The sequence below is a fragment of the Mustela nivalis genome (assembly GCF_964662115.1).
Source record: "Mustela nivalis genome assembly, chromosome: 13".
NCBI classification, from domain to species: domain Eukaryota; kingdom Metazoa; phylum Chordata; class Mammalia; order Carnivora; family Mustelidae; genus Mustela; species Mustela nivalis.
In genome coordinates, this window is record NC_139032.1 from 68549120 (window position 1) to 68564667 (window position 15548).

A 15548-nucleotide genomic window follows, 5' to 3' on the forward strand; every position below is an offset into this window, starting at 1 on the left:
AGGTAGGACCTGCAGAGAAGTGAATCAAATTTTAGATTTGAGAGGCCTTAGAGAGGCCTTTCCTAACCATCCCCAAATGTCCGTTTTTATAGCATCCACCTCTTAGAATTGCCCTGAAGATTAAATAAGAAATGCCTTTAGAAGACCACTTGGCACAGAAATGCTCACTGAAAGTTGTAAATCATCATCACCACCATCATTGTCATCATCATTATCCTCTACCATAGTAGCCCATTAAACCGCATGGAAAACACTAACAACGGTGTGAGATTGTGATGTGTTTGCTTCCACTTCATCTGATTGTTACTTCCATGGTGTATAGACCTTGTCGGTTTTACTTCCTGGTGCCCTCACCTCCCGGTAAACCACCGGTCAGAGAGCAAGTGTTCAAATATTTGTTGAAGGAATGAATGGAAGTGAGTGTCTCTTGCGGTCAAAGGGGTCAAACAGCAGAAACCACACAAAGACCTAGGGCAGTCTCACCTTTGGGGCAGCTGCACATCTGGCTCCGGGCACGAGCCCTGCGCATGCTCCAAGGGAGCGTTCCCTCCCTCTCCCACCCACTCCTTCCCCCCCACGTATCCCTCCCTGTTTGTATTCAACACACCCTTGCTTGGGCGAGAAAAGCAAAAGACCCACAAAACTCTTTTCTTTATCCTCTTTCCAAAAAAATGGGCCAATTCACAGCTGCAATCTTTGGGAGAATTTCCTGCCTGGGAGTCTGGAAACTGCCAAGAGTGAAAAGCCGCAGCCAGCCAGCGAGGCCTCTGTTGTCGTTGGCCCAAACAACAACAAAAACAGCCACCACCACCACCACCACCACAACAAAACAGGCCACGTGTGCTCGAGCACACACAAACACGCCCACAGAACCAACCAAACGGACAAGGCTTCAAGGAGAAGCTTCTGGGCTGCACGTTCCGGCGGCAAGGCCTGTCCCTTGGCACGGGGCCACGGCAGCCCAGCTCCCAGCCCCCCACCATCTGTCATCAGCGCTCTGCCTACTGTAAGTGTGCCGACACAGTACACGGAGGCTAACAAGTAGCAAATGGAGGGGAAGAACAAACAAAGCCACCACAGTCAGCGGGAGAAGGTGGCTACGGTTTTGACACAAACTGACAAAAAGCCGGGAAATTTAAACTGAAAGTTTGCCCTAAAGACCTTCAGCTGTGAGGGCTGGGCTGGGGGGAGGGGGTACCCGGAGAGGGGGGCCAGCAGGCTGCAGAGGCTGGTGAGCCGGAGCTAACCAGGCCGGCTCTTCCCCAGACCCTGTGAACATGAGACATTGTGTAGAATCCATTCCCACAGTGCGTGGGTTGCCCAGGAAGGCTTTCTCTTACAAGAAAAAGGGAATCTTAAAAAAAAAAAAAAAAAAGCAAAACTTTTTTCTAGTAAAGTTTCCAAAAGAAACATTTAATGAGGACATCAGATGTCATGTAATGCAGATTACGAAATTCTTTATCAAATCATCATTCGAATTAATAATTATCTAATGATTAAAATTAAGAAGAAGTTGTAACCTATTGCAATTATAAATAATCTGTCAAGTTAGGAGAAATTGTCCTTGCTTTGCTGTTCACAAGTTGTAGTGTAGTTTCATGTTCTCATTCGAGAGACCTCTGGAGGAAAAAGATCAGGGTATGTGTCATTTTCCACCGTGGATAACAAAAACTCTTTTTTTATAAACTGATTTGTCTTTTGGAAACTGCAGCAGCAAGAGAATTCAAGCCAGCTGAGATGCCTACAAAAATGTGCCTACATTTTTGCTTGAGTGGCGTGGATTCTGTTTGCACTTGGATGGATGATTGTCTTTGAGTTTTCATTCCTTGTCATTAAATGCAAAGGCTCTTTCTCTTAAAAATCTTTAAAAAAAAGAGTGATCCAGGCTACCAGGCATGTTATGACAATTCCAGAAGCTTGACATGATTCTCCCTACATCAGAGATAGAGGCACTGAGGCCCAGAGGGTTTTCCATGATCCCAAGGTGAAATGGTGAACCTCAGAGGTCTTTGGACTTGAGACCCTACCATCCTTCTGTCTCAGACAATAAGATTCTGCTAAGCGGCTGATTTCCCTTTGCCCTTGTAGTTCTTGCCAAAAAACAACAAATACTGTAAATTATAATTCCCGCTTTTCAAAAATATTAATTAAGCAACAAAATTTCAGTGAGTTTTAACCAAGGTAGCCAGAAACAAACCAGCTTTCATTCTCTTCCCGCATCAGTTAAGTGTTAGTATTTGATCGCTCTTTAATAGTTGATTACTGAAAAATAAACTCTGAAAAAGAAGTTTGAACCCCTAAACAATTCTGATTGACAGCATAATCGCTTGGCTCATTATCCCTAATCGACAGAGTATACATATATTTACAAATAAAAACACACACCAGATGTATTTTCATCCACAAGGTGATGCTGTCAACTAAAATAGGGAATGTGCACCAGTGTTGAGCATCCATCATTTTTAAGACACATTCACCACTGAATCTCCCACTTCATGATCTGCGGATGAAAGCCTGAATGCTTTCATGGTGTGATATCACCATGTTTACGAAGAAGGGTGAAATGCTTGGCACAGCACCAGCTCTAAAGTCAGGAGACTTAGCTTTGAGTGCAGGCTCTGCCGTTTTCTAGCATATACTTTCATGTTTCAGTGAGTTCATCTGTAAAATGGGAATGATAATAGCATCTTCAGAATTATTTCAAGTACTAAATGAGATCATGGATATGAAAATATTGTATAAACAGTAACTTACTAACATAGTTCTCCTTCTTTCCATATTTTTGCATTCCTTCAAATGTCCTTCTGTTTCTCCCAGACTTATCAGTATTTTATTTATCTTTTTAAAGGTTTTGTTTATTTATCTGAGAGAGAGAAAGAGAAAGAGAGAGAGAATGAGCACGGGAGAGAGGGAGAGGGAGAAGCAGACTCTCCACTGAGCAGGGAACGCAACACAGGGCTCAGTTCCAGGACCCCGAGATCATGCCCTGAGTCAAAGGCACTTAACCAACGGAGCCACCCAGGCACCCCCTTATCAGTGTTTTAAAAGGAGACATGACAATTCTTAATTTCTACCTTCTTTTCAGAAGGTGAAAGTCAGTTCAAAAGTGGGCCTGTATCTGAGGCCAACCTGACATTACATCAAGAGCCCGTGTTTGAGTTTCTCCTGTGAAGAGAGAAGTACATAGAAATAGCTTTTATTTCCCTTTCCTGTAGAATATAACAGAACCTTTAAAAATCTTATGCAAAGCTCTTCTAAGAGCAGAGTGAGTGAAATGAATTTCCAAACCATGCTTTACACATGTCTGCGAATGACCAAAATAAGTTAATACCTTCTATCAATGTCCATAATATTCATTCATTAATGTGTTCATTAAACAACTATATTGAGTGTCCACTCTGTATAGGGCAGTTGGCCAAGTGCTAGGATGGTAGCAGGAAACACACAGACTCAATGGGGACAAGCGATAGAGTCCTGTAAGGAGAGTTTCTTACTGTGAAAAGAGAGAACTTGTGTTTTTAGAAGTGTTTTCAAATTTTTAGAATGTTTTTGAACTTTTAGAAGATTCCATTCTTGTCAAAGAGTCATAAAATGAGAGCCTAGGAATCTGGGTCCCTTCTTGACTTCACCAACATTCACAGCCTTGAACAAGTCACCTTCTGGCTTTGGGCAGCTTCTATACTTTCCTGACATGTAAGGGTTTTCGATCTCCTCTTGCTTTGTTTGCTGAGTTAGTAGTACTACTTCACCAAGAATATTTCACGAAGGATTAAATAATTTAAGAAAAGCAGGTGTTCTCCTCTTCTGAAGTGTGTCTTTATCAACTAGAATGTCAGGGCAGGGAGCTAGACAAGGATTTAATCCAACAGGGGACTTTGGATAGATACAGCAAACTGGACTTAAATGGAAAACAGCTTCCCAAACCCTTTACTAGGCTGAAGGCTCCATAGGGACAAGGATGAGGGAAGCCGTACCCACCACTGTCCCCCTCCCACCAGTCCCTAAAACGGTGCTGGCCCATGATAGATATCCACAAGTATTTGGGGAATGAACACATGAATGAACCAGCTTATCGTGATAAATAATATCACAACAGAAAATAATTGCCATAAAATAAAATAGCAGCTCAGATAACTTTTCCCAATGCTTTGTCAAACCTTTCCAAGCTCCCCTTAAGAGAAGACCGTGATTCTACATGGCTGCACTTGCCCACTGTGGCAAAGCCGAGGTCTGTGCCGGAGCAAGCTGATTGCTCCCTGATGCTGGAGAGGATCTCCAAACCCCTCAACCATATCCATTCATGAATTAAAAGACTGGAGTAGAATTAAAACAGCACTTTCCGGAAGTCTGAGATCTTGGATTCTGATCCTGGTTTTTCCCTAGATAGCCATGTGGCTTTGAACAAATCCTCTACTTCTCATGACCTGAGTTTTCTCATCTGTAAACAAGAGGTTTAGATTTCTAAGGCTCCTTCCAGGCATAGGAATTTAGGAAGAAAGTGGAAAATTATGCACATGTGGGCATTTCTAAAGTAAAGCTTCACCATCCAAAATGCCTCTGTTACTTTATTAACTCCATTCCTGTTTTGAGCTTGGAAAATTGGCAAAGTGAGTGCAACTGTTTCAGAAGTTAATGTTGTATTAGATCAACATAGCAAATAGACACTTGCCTAGAGAGTAATACTTTTTGCCAGAAATGGGTTGGCTCTGAAAAACATTGCCCTGAAAAGCCCTATCCAGCTCTGTTTCCTCATACCTCTTCCTTCCCACAACTCAACCTTCCCCCAAAGACCAAGAGACAGGGGTTAGAGGAACAAAGCCAGAGGAGTCTCTCATTATGGGACTCAACATTGAGTCACTTCTGCTAATAGTTCAACCATGACCTGGTATGTCAGTTTGGGTAATTAATCTTTAGCCTTGATCCTACCTCCTGAGTCTGGGAAAAATTGGAATGATTTATTCATGCATTCATTCCCAACTACTTATTGAGTCCCTAGGGAGTACAGTTCCCCTTCAGCTCGTTTTTGACTCGTGTAGTGGACCCCTCCCCCTCTCACCCCATGCCACCATGCTGTCCTCACTCACCCACCTATTGCTCAACTCACTTCCTTAAACGACACCCCTCCTGCTAGCTGTTTCTCAAGAGGAGACTCTGGCTGCTTATAATTGACCTGGTCCAGAATGTCTAGAACCATCAAAATTTCCAAGACCTGGCTAATATAATTTCTTTGGACCAGGTGAGTTAGGGCTGCCACCTGCAGGGAAAGGCAAGGGAAACTGATCAGAGCTCCAATAGGTACCTAGCCACAGACTAAGGATCATGATTGCATTTCTTCAGAGATTATAGACTGACTGCCTGCTCACCATGGCTAGGATTCATTACCTGGAATGTAACTATTATGATCCTGCGATAAAGAGACAGGCATGTTATGGTTTTCTAACTGGCATTAGTATTATGAGCCTGTAGGATCCCTGGAGCCATTAGAACCTTGATCCTACTAGAACCATCACCATAACCACCATCAAGAATTAGAGCCCAAACCCTGAACTCTAGTCCAGTAACTGATACCCTACTCTCCATCCTTGCTTCCTAGCTCTGTGCTCATCCATCAGAAACCCTGTTACGATGTTCTTAGGTTCCTGGTTCTATTTGCTCCTGTTTCCTCTATTATCTGTTACCATGTTCAGGGGCTGCCAGTGGAAGTTAAGCTAAAACTGGTGAGTGTCATACCCATGGTGATAGAGAGCTCACATGGGTAGTGACCCGCCCTTGTTCAACCAAGGAGGTCAAGAAGCCGTCTATCTGGGTGAAATGAAGTCTTATGGAAGGGTGTTCAGCTGGGACTATAATGCCCATCATAAAGTCCAGAGGGCAAGGCAAGTGTAGAAACAGAATGAGCACTGAGGTTAGCAGCAGGATGGCTCCAAAGCAAAAGAGGGCAAGCATCAATAAACAATTCAGAGTAAGTGGCTGAGAACTAAAACTGTGGACTGGGTGAAAGATGTCCTCTTAAGGAACTATCAGGTACATAGGGTAAGCAGAGAAGCTTGCAGGAGGCCATGGGGGCTAGAGATGCATATGCTCTGGGCCTTACTTTTATGCTGGACTGAACTTCTTGGTATCATCTGTGGATATGGCCCAGCCTCAGACAGGAACCCACCCAGGCTCCCCCATCCCACTGCAGTTTATTACCGTGAGCCAGACTAAATCTTCCCTTATTTCATGTGGATAATGTGTTTGTTCCCAAATTGTTTCACTTTCTATGAAATGCAATTCAAAATAATGGTTAGAAACTTTAAGTTTGTTGAGACTCTGTGTATATAGATTGGTTTTGCAGGAAGTGGGGAAGTATTTTCAGCTAACAATGCACGTTAGAGAAACTGACTTAATTTCATAGGCTTGCTCTAAGTGAGCAATAGGGAACTCAAAGATCATTTGCCTCCTGCCATCTACAAATGAGGAACCGGGTTGGGGCTGAAGGCGTGGCAAAAGAAAAAAAAAAAAAAAAAAAAAAGCTTACACCTTGCCCCCAGATCACACAGGTAGCAGGTGTTGGTGTTAAGAGTGTTTATTTCTAACAGCTCCATCATGGGCAGCAAATGGCTTGACAGTCCTGTTTCTCTGGTCTGCCTGGGCAAACTGGCCAGGGGTCTTTGTTTCCAGGGAAGTTTGTGCAAAAGGTGTATCCTCAGGCCCAAACATAGTCTGACTCTGCAAGATCTAAGGGGGATGGACCACACAGAAAACCATATCAGCCCAGAAGGTTGCACCTCCATAGAGATCCATCACAGCCCCAGGTGCCTCTTGGTCAACCAGAGTCCCTGAACCTCTGCCAAGAGGCCACACCCCAAAGAGACAGCGACTTCGCTACCCGCATACAGCCATGACATAAAGCGGGTGAAATGATACAGCTTGGTTGAGCGGCTTTGCCAGTTTGTACCTTAACTTTCTCTAGGCTTTGGTTTCTTCTTCCAGCCCCTCAGCTGCATAGAACCATAATGCAGTTTTGTAGAAACTAAGCAAAAAGGAATACATTAGTCTAGTTGCTTGGAACTGCCGCCAAAGGAACAGTATCTTCGACTGATTGCCAGCCAAGTCCCTTATGAGATTGTGTAGACTCTTACAGAATTGCTCAGGGAGCGAAACAAAGAGGAAGAGAAAAAGAAGGGTCGTGCTTATTATAATTTATAGTACGTGGTTATGGGAAGCGTCTTATGTTACCAGAAAGCTGGTGTCTGGGGTTTTCCTCTTCCCCAAAGGAGCTGAAAATGGGAAGGGAGGAGGGAGAGTTATCTTACCAACTTTTTGCAGCCAAAATCATGAGGGCCAAAATTCCTTCCTAGAAATGTCAGTGGCAAGATTCAGACAATGACCACCAGTTCAACAACTACCCACCCCCATCATTAAATCATCCCTGCCCTTTAACAGTAACGTCACTCCAGCCACCGCCACCACCACCACCACCACCACCCCCCGCCCCGAGGAGCAGAAAGTCTTAGAACCTCTTGCCTTGAGAGCCATTCTGACTGAGGAGGCATCGTTGAAGGAAACCCCTGTGTTAAATATTTGCCTAGAGGATTAGAGCACCTTGGCTGCTGGGTTTCTGACGAGTTTTATTCTCCTTGTTCTTCATCTTAGAGAGTGATGGGGTTTCAAGTGCTCCAGTTAAAACTACCTGCGGGGAAGGAAAACAAATGGGACGGTGTGTTAACCAGTCCTCTCCAAGCGTTATGACTTCTACTAACCTCCGTGGCTTGCATTCTCTCATTAAATCAGTGTCTTAGCCAAACAGAAGGTAATGCCAGGAGTCGTGGTGTTCATCAATAATGGCTTCATTCCTGCTCTCCTCTCTCTATGGGTTCCGTGACCGAGAAGCCTGAGGCAAGCTAATGGCTATTCCTGAAGAGATTGCCTTGACTGCAGGAAACCTCTCGAATTCATCTTTGACTCCCTGTTCCACCGCCTAGTTCATGGTACACAGTGCTGCATGAATGTCTGTGAAACAGAAGGGAGAGGAAGGCTGACCACTTCTCTTTGCTTGTTAGCGCAACAACTCACCAGCTAGAAAGTAACATGTTGTCTAACCTAGACCCCCAGCATATACGCATACAGGTTGTGTCTACCAAACTGATCCTAAGTAATGAGCATTGTTGTGTGACACGGTTGCTCTGGAGAAAGAAAACCAAGGGAAAAAAGATGCCGACTCTGTACAGGCAAATATCGTCACAAGGAAGATATACCGATGAGTATCTTAATACTGAGCTATGGGCTTCCAGGTGGCCTCACTGACTCATCTAATTGCCTACTCCCCAGTGATGACCTTGCTGCCAAAGCATCCATCCACAGGACCTTCACTGAGTCCATGCCTCTCAGACACCTTGCTGCCAAAGCATCCATCCACAGGACCTCAGACACGGGGCCCTCATTACCTACATGAAGCACCTTCTAGAGCAAATACGAGATTATCCCAATTCCCTACCCCCTAGCTTTCACCCAAGAAAACAAAAGGTCAAGGATTGATATAATTATCTTATTTAAAGATACCTCTGAACCCATTCTTATGTTCTTCTATAGATTTCTAGATGTTAGCTTTTGTTAATAAATATTTGATGCATGTCAACTCCTTTGACACACCTGTGGTGAGATGGTGCGTCTCAAGGACCCCATAAGTAAAAGTCTGCCCTTAACAGTCTTCCCTGTTACCATCTTCCTTCTACCCAGCTTGGGAGCCTGGGCTCTGCTTTCCAGTTCTGGCCTGCTTCCTACCCCTTGGAATATTTGATAGATTATTGTCATTTCCCTAACTCCAATTTCAGCACTTCCTAAAAATTTTGGCTCAGACTCCCTTTCCAATTCTTTTGCTCCTGTGGCATTCGGTGTGACTCTTTTCTCCCCAGACCTGCCCCCCTTCCCCTCACCCTCTGCACACCCCTGGACCCATCCACGCAGAACCCGAACCTAATCACCAGTGGGGGCAGGTACCCCGGGAGCCTCAGGTGACCTCAATGCAGCAGAGTTTGGACTCTGAAGATGCCACAGGACAACTGCTCTTTCAGATTCCATATTCAAATCTCAGGAGTGAAGGGGACTTTGAAAGCTCATCCATGCCTCCGCCTCTGATTACACCAAAATATTAGCCATTAAGGAAAGATTAGCATTCCACGGCGTCCTCGGGGATCTCTGAAGTGGATTCCTTCGCCTCTCTTAGTAATGCATTCCAGAGGCTCATCGCACTCAGAGAGATTTTCCTCATGCCGAACCTAAATCCTGCTGGAAGCAATTTAAACCAGTCCCCTTTGGCCCGTCTTTGTGTGGAAAAAGAGGAAAGCTCTTTGCCACTGCCCTTGCAGGTCCCTTCACGGATTCCTGGGCTCCCACAGGCGCTGCGTTTACTGATTGAAATGAGAGCAAAGCCGGGGCTGGGCAGCGGGAGAAGGAGCGAGAGGTCACCGCCAGACGCTGGCCTTCCGCTCTCTGGTCAAGCTCTCAGAAGAAGCACCGAGGGCTCGAGGCCCCAGGTTTAACCCAGCTCTGGCTTCTCATTTTCCTCGGTTAAGTCTCGGTCCCCTTTCACCGCCTCGTGACCTACTTTCATCTCCAGAGCTGTGCTCCCCTTGAAGCGTGGAGATAACGCGCAGCCCGGCGCAGGGTGAGGCAGCCCGGCCGCCCGACCGCTCTGACCTTTTCCTTCATCTCCTGAGTAACGTGAGGGACGGAATAAAGACGATCAGGTTTTCTGCTGGCCAAACCTGCTTTTCTTTCCTGGCAAAAGGACACTGGGAGACAAAGTATATTCTTCCACCCAAGACAGTAAATAAAAGAAAGAATGCTGTGGGTGTAGAGGACGTTTGGAACATTTCATTTTTGTAATTGTGCATTCTGAGCTCAGAGCCACCACAAAAGACCAGTCTTTGGAAATGGAGGGGGTTTGTGGTTGTATCTTGGGGCTTGCTGGGCCGGCTAGGATTCTGTTTCCATTTTTCCCATTAGTCCTCGGGTTCTAGCCGAGGCCCCCAAGATCCTGGGGCATCTGACCCGAGGTGCCTGCCAACATTTTCCCATGAGCACTGGAATGTGTCTTGGCTGGGCCCATGTCTTTGCAAGGTGTTTATAAAGTTGCTTGATCCTTTTTTCCACCTGGTTTGCTTCCTGGACCCGAAGGTTTAGGAACGACAACGGTGTCCTGCTGGGGAACAAAGAAGGGAAACTAATTTGCACCCTACTTTCCTCCCTGAGCCTCTCCCGTAGAACTTTGGATTTTTAAAACTCTCTTGCTCTCTTCATCTTTGTTTCCTTTTTCTCTTTTTCTCCTCTTTGGTGTCTCTGTTTACACAGTGTAGAGATTGGGAAGATTGGGGTAGTTTTCCAGCTGCTTATGCACAAGCGTAATTGAGTCATTTATTTTTAGTGATGTCAAGACTTCGAGAACAGATATAAAAGGAACATTGCACACTGACTAACTGAAATGTAAGAGAGTCCTCATTTGGAGGATGAAGACACAGTGGATGTGATTATTTTCAAATTGGAGGCTCTTCACTCCTCATTTCAAAACCAGATTTGGAACACGATTTGTTTTATTTTCAGCTGGGAGGGTCTCCAGTCCCAAGCGAAATTCTAGGCCCTTCCAGGATTGAGTGTTAGCTGGCAGCTCCCTTACGGAGGAGCCACCCACCATGCCTGTCATCTCCTCCTCCTTTAAACAAGAGGGCCCTACCTGGATTATTTCCTGGATGGAAAAGATGAGGCTTAAACTAAGCACCTGTGAGACATCCTGAAATCCTCCTAGGGATAGGTCACTGGAGTATCATCTGTCATTTAAAACAAAACAAACAAATAGACGCAACAGCTGTGTGTTTGATGACCAGCACGTTCCATGTATTTCGAGTTCTCTTTTCCTATGCACTTACATTTATTTTGGGTGTAAATCAAACTTGGAACTGGAGAAGTCTCACTTGTTCTTTGCATAGCTGTCACCAAGTACGAATGGTATTGACGCAGACCTTTACTCTACCTTCATTCTCCTGTCCTCCTCCCACAACCTCTCCCTCTAAAAAGATACAAGACAGCTCTTTAGTCAGCACAATATAAAGCAGGATATTTGAAAATAAACATCTAATTCACGAAACTAGTTAATACTGAGGGCACATTATACTCTAGACATTATTCCAAGTATCGTACGTATCAGAAAGATATGTATTACCCCAATTCATAGAAAAAGAAGGAGATGAACAAAGATGTTGAATAATCTCTGGGTTGTGCTATGAACCCAGAGAGCCCAGCTCCTGTGTCTCTTTGCTTGTATTCCCAGTACTATATGCTTCTCACAGCAGTGGGCATGCAAATGAGAGAAACATATGCAAGATAGATGGCAAAGAGGTATTCCTTTTATTATATAAATAACTCTGGCCAAACAATAAGGAAAAAAGCCACATACTTCAGTAGAAAAATGGGCAAAGGACAACCAGGGACAACTCACACATATAAAAATCTCCACATGGCTGATACATTTTTAAAATATTAAATCATATTAAAATCAATGAAATATAAATTCAAAGAATGGTATATCCTTTTATCCTATTAGAGAAATTAAGATTCTAAGGGAAAAAAAGACTACTCAGTGTTGACAATGGTGTGTCGGAACAGCCACCCTCAAACACAGCTGGTGTGGGGTGCAATTGTGGCAATACTTATGGAAAGCAAATTTTAAGCATTAATGAAAATCCTTGAAATAGGTTTAGTAATTCCACTCCTGGATATTTATTCTAAGTAAACAAAAAGGAACACAAGCCTTCATGTATAAAGATATCAATTTCAGCATAAAATAATAACACATCTTTATTAGAGAATACCAAACCATTATCAAAAATCATGCTCTTAAGGAAAAGTATAAAAATCAAAAATATCATACTATATTATTAATTAAAAAGGGAGTTTATATAACAGCATGTACAACTGGTTGTAACATTATGAAAGTGTATCTATGCATAAAAGAAACACGGGAAGACTAGAAAGCTAAGTGTTGTATCTAAGGATGAAACTACTCATATTCTTTCTTTTACATTCTTCGTTAATGAAAATGCATTTTTTTTATCAACAAAAAAAATTTATAAATTGTAGCATTGGAGTAAATATAGGAGAAAAGAGATGTGTGCAAATATCTATAATGAATAACCTCTTGCAAATTATACTTGGGCATTGACTTGAGTTTTGAGAGTCCTGGCAGATAAAGCAAAAAGAGAAGTAAAGCTCATATATTTTTTAATAGAAAGAATACAAATAATTCAGCTTTCAAAAAATTTTTCCCCGATTTTAAATGTGAAGAGGGTCTTCTTGCCTATTCGTATTTTTTAGATTTTATTTATTTATTCATTGAGAGAGAGCACACATTTGCATGAGTGGGGCGGGGAGCAGGGGAGCTGGAGAGCAAGGATCTCAGGCAGACCCTGCGCTAAATGTGGAGCCGGTCTCTGGGCTCAATCCCACAACCCTGAGATCAGGGATGCTTCACGGATTTAAAAAAGAGATATTGGGTATCATTGGGCAGTGCCTTCCCATTGCTTCTGTGAAAGACACAGAAACTGTGCAAATGAACAGCCTTATAGTGGCCATCTAAAAAAAAATAAATAAACTCTGAGGAAATAAGAGTAACTCTGAGAAGAAATTATTTTAAGGACGCAAAATGAAATGATGAACACATTTTTACCCTGGAATAGCTAAACTGTAAATACAAAGATAGATCTTTGGGAAGTCTGAGGAATGGTTGGGTTAAAGGAACAATGTTTTCTCTCCAAAGTTATTTAGAGTAGACAGTCTTAATAATGCAACAAACAACATTGTCGACCTATAAACAATGCCCACGTTTAGTGGAACAAAAATAATAGTAGTTTGGATCTCATAGAATTCTCTGGCAAAAAAAAAAAAAAATCCTCCATAATATAGAATTAGCCTCAGATTCACGTGAAGAAGGTGTGATTTAAAGGGATTTGTGAAAATCCTTCTCCCTATGAAAATATTTACTCTTTAAGTCTTACTATAAAGATGGAACATTAAAAAATGATAAAATTTTCAAACATCAAAAAAGCCTTTAGAGTTTCTATCATCTAGAGGTGACTGACTTTGGGGAGGACATGAACTTCTTTGGAAATCTAATGAAAGTTATGAAGTTGGAGTCTCTTTCCAGCAATATACGCACAGGTACCATGGTTTGCATAAAACTGAAGAGGTTCAGGACCGCCCTCCCATTCACCCAAAGCTCTCTTGGAGACGAGCACCTGAGCTAGTTCAACCTTGTTTTTCTGAGAAGACTTTAGAACAAGATGCTGCATTCTGCCAAGTGAATACTATTTCTTATTTTTGCCGAATTACTCCCTCCAAGTGAGTGAAGTAGCTTGCCCAAGATTGCAAGACAAACCCCCAGGAAAGCAGGTCTTCTTTTCCCCACCCCACTTAGATTTTAAAACCCCCTTCGTTTCCCACAACCCTGGTTAAAAGAGAAATGTCTGTCACACACATCCACTGAAACACACCACACATCTACCGAAACCCTGTGGGAGATGGAGGTGTCATCTGAGAATACAACACTAAGAAGACAGTTGGAGTCAAGTTATTCGGCTCACAGGGATATGCCAAGTCACCAACACCATGGTTTTTCAGTGGACCTGCGTTCATGAGAGCATCGTACCCATTTTCAATAGTTCTTATTTAGTAAATCCTGGACTATCTTCTGATTCTGGTCAAAAACATCTGAAAGTCAAACATCACGTCTTGCTGTGGTTTTAGAGCAGCAGAAACCAAAGTTCTGCAGCAACCCTGGTAGTAAGAGTGACGATGTGCCTGAAAATAGAGGGGCAGGTCGTAAATGTCAGCTGCACCAAAGCCCTGCTATGTGTTTTCATGATAGTAAATAATCATTATTTTCTTTATTCCCCGGGAGGAGTCTGTGACTCATGAGCAAAGGCGAATTGTAGGATGCTTTGGTGTCTGAGAATACAGACAGGAAATTTGACCTCTCCTGTGACTGGAACCAAACAACTGAATAGAACATTCCTGTTGATCGACTTGCATGGTTAGGTCTGCACACTGGTTTTGGCCGGAAGGTCCCTCATGAGTACTCTGTTGACTGGAGTGCTACCCACCCTCCTAGGTCCATTTCACATTTCACCCTATCCAGAGAGATCTTCCTGATTACCTCAGCCCACACTCATATAAGCCTTCTTAGCAGTCCTTCCAGCACTTTTATTAGGACATAATTCAACAATACTCGCTTCCATCCTGCTTCATAGATCTTACTAACTGCTTCATGAATCTTGTTTCCCTAACCAGATTATAAGTTATTCAAAGGCAAGAATCAGGTTTCCCCTGCTGGTTCCTACTGAGCACACTGCAGGTATTCAAAAATTGTTTGTTGATTGACTGATTAAAATGAGGAAACAGCCACCCTCCCCCCTGAATCCAGTCCAGTGGCATTCTGCTCCTAACAGAGCAAGCGTTCCTGCCCGAGGAACCCCTGCCGATGCTTCCCAATCCAGCTCCAAATGCCCACTCTCCTGTGGCAGCCCCCCTAACAGAAAAGTTCTGAAAACTCCTTGTCAAACCAGATAGCCTGGGACCTCTGTGGAGATGAGCACTCCGCGGAGACCTGGAACGACAGTTCCCCCAACCCAGTAGGTGTGTACCTTTGTTTAACACAAAGGTACATTCATGGTTCTCAGGATTATTCTACTATCCTCTTTCCTTGAAATCTAAGAAGGTCAGTGGAAATTCCGAGAGTAATGTGGGAAGAAGAACCTTACATGTCATTTGAGTCAAATTGTGGTTCCCCCTATTTGATAGAAGACCCTACGGCCGGTCAAAAGAATAAGATGCAAATATATGGATTCATATAGAATGATGACTAAAATATAACTTTACATGGGAAATAAAACAAGTTATACATAAACATTGATTTCATTTGTGTAAAAATGTATATATGCATGCACATATACATGCATACATATATGTTATATATGCATAGAAAATATGTGGAAATATTCATGGGAAAAAAGCTCCTGTCAATCATGATTCTCTCTGCAAGTAGGATTTGAACACTGGAAGTTGGGGGGGGGAAACTAGAACTTCACATTCTCCTTTAGGCAATTTCATAATTTTTTTTTTTAGATTTTGGAGTAAGCGTTCCTTTGATTATTTATGTCATTGTAGAGTCAGCATTTTTTAATTTTCCCTGAAGTCACCAGTTCAACAATGTGACCTCACCTGCCTCTCGCCCTCTCTTTATGCTCTGGGATCCTACCATCCGCCACCACCAGCACCTCTATGCTCCTTCAGCTAGTGCTCTCTCCTCTCTCAGGAATGACCACCCCTCTCTTATTTCTCTGTGGAACCCCCACGTGTCCTTCATGAGCCACCCAAAGTCTCACCCCCTCTCTCATGCTCCCAGGAGGAATTCGATGCTATTACTTCTGTGCCGTCACAGCACTTAACACACATCTCTGCTAGGACATGTACAAAACTGTATTTTTATAAATTACATTGGTCTCTCCAGCTCCAGT

General features: G+C 43.3%; 1 long non-coding RNA gene across 1 annotated transcript; it reads right to left on the reverse strand.

Moving 5' to 3' along the window:
* Window positions 1-6552: 6552 nt before the first annotated feature.
* Window positions 6553-9792, reverse strand: LOC309846254. The gene is made up of 5 exons (XR_014301812.1): window positions 9590-9792; window positions 7588-7675; window positions 7299-7339; window positions 6941-7015; window positions 6553-6711 (listed from the first exon to the last, which is right to left on the reverse strand). It is a non-coding gene; the product is annotated as an uncharacterized lncRNA (long non-coding RNA).
* Between the last annotated feature and the right edge of the window lie 5756 nt (window positions 9793-15548).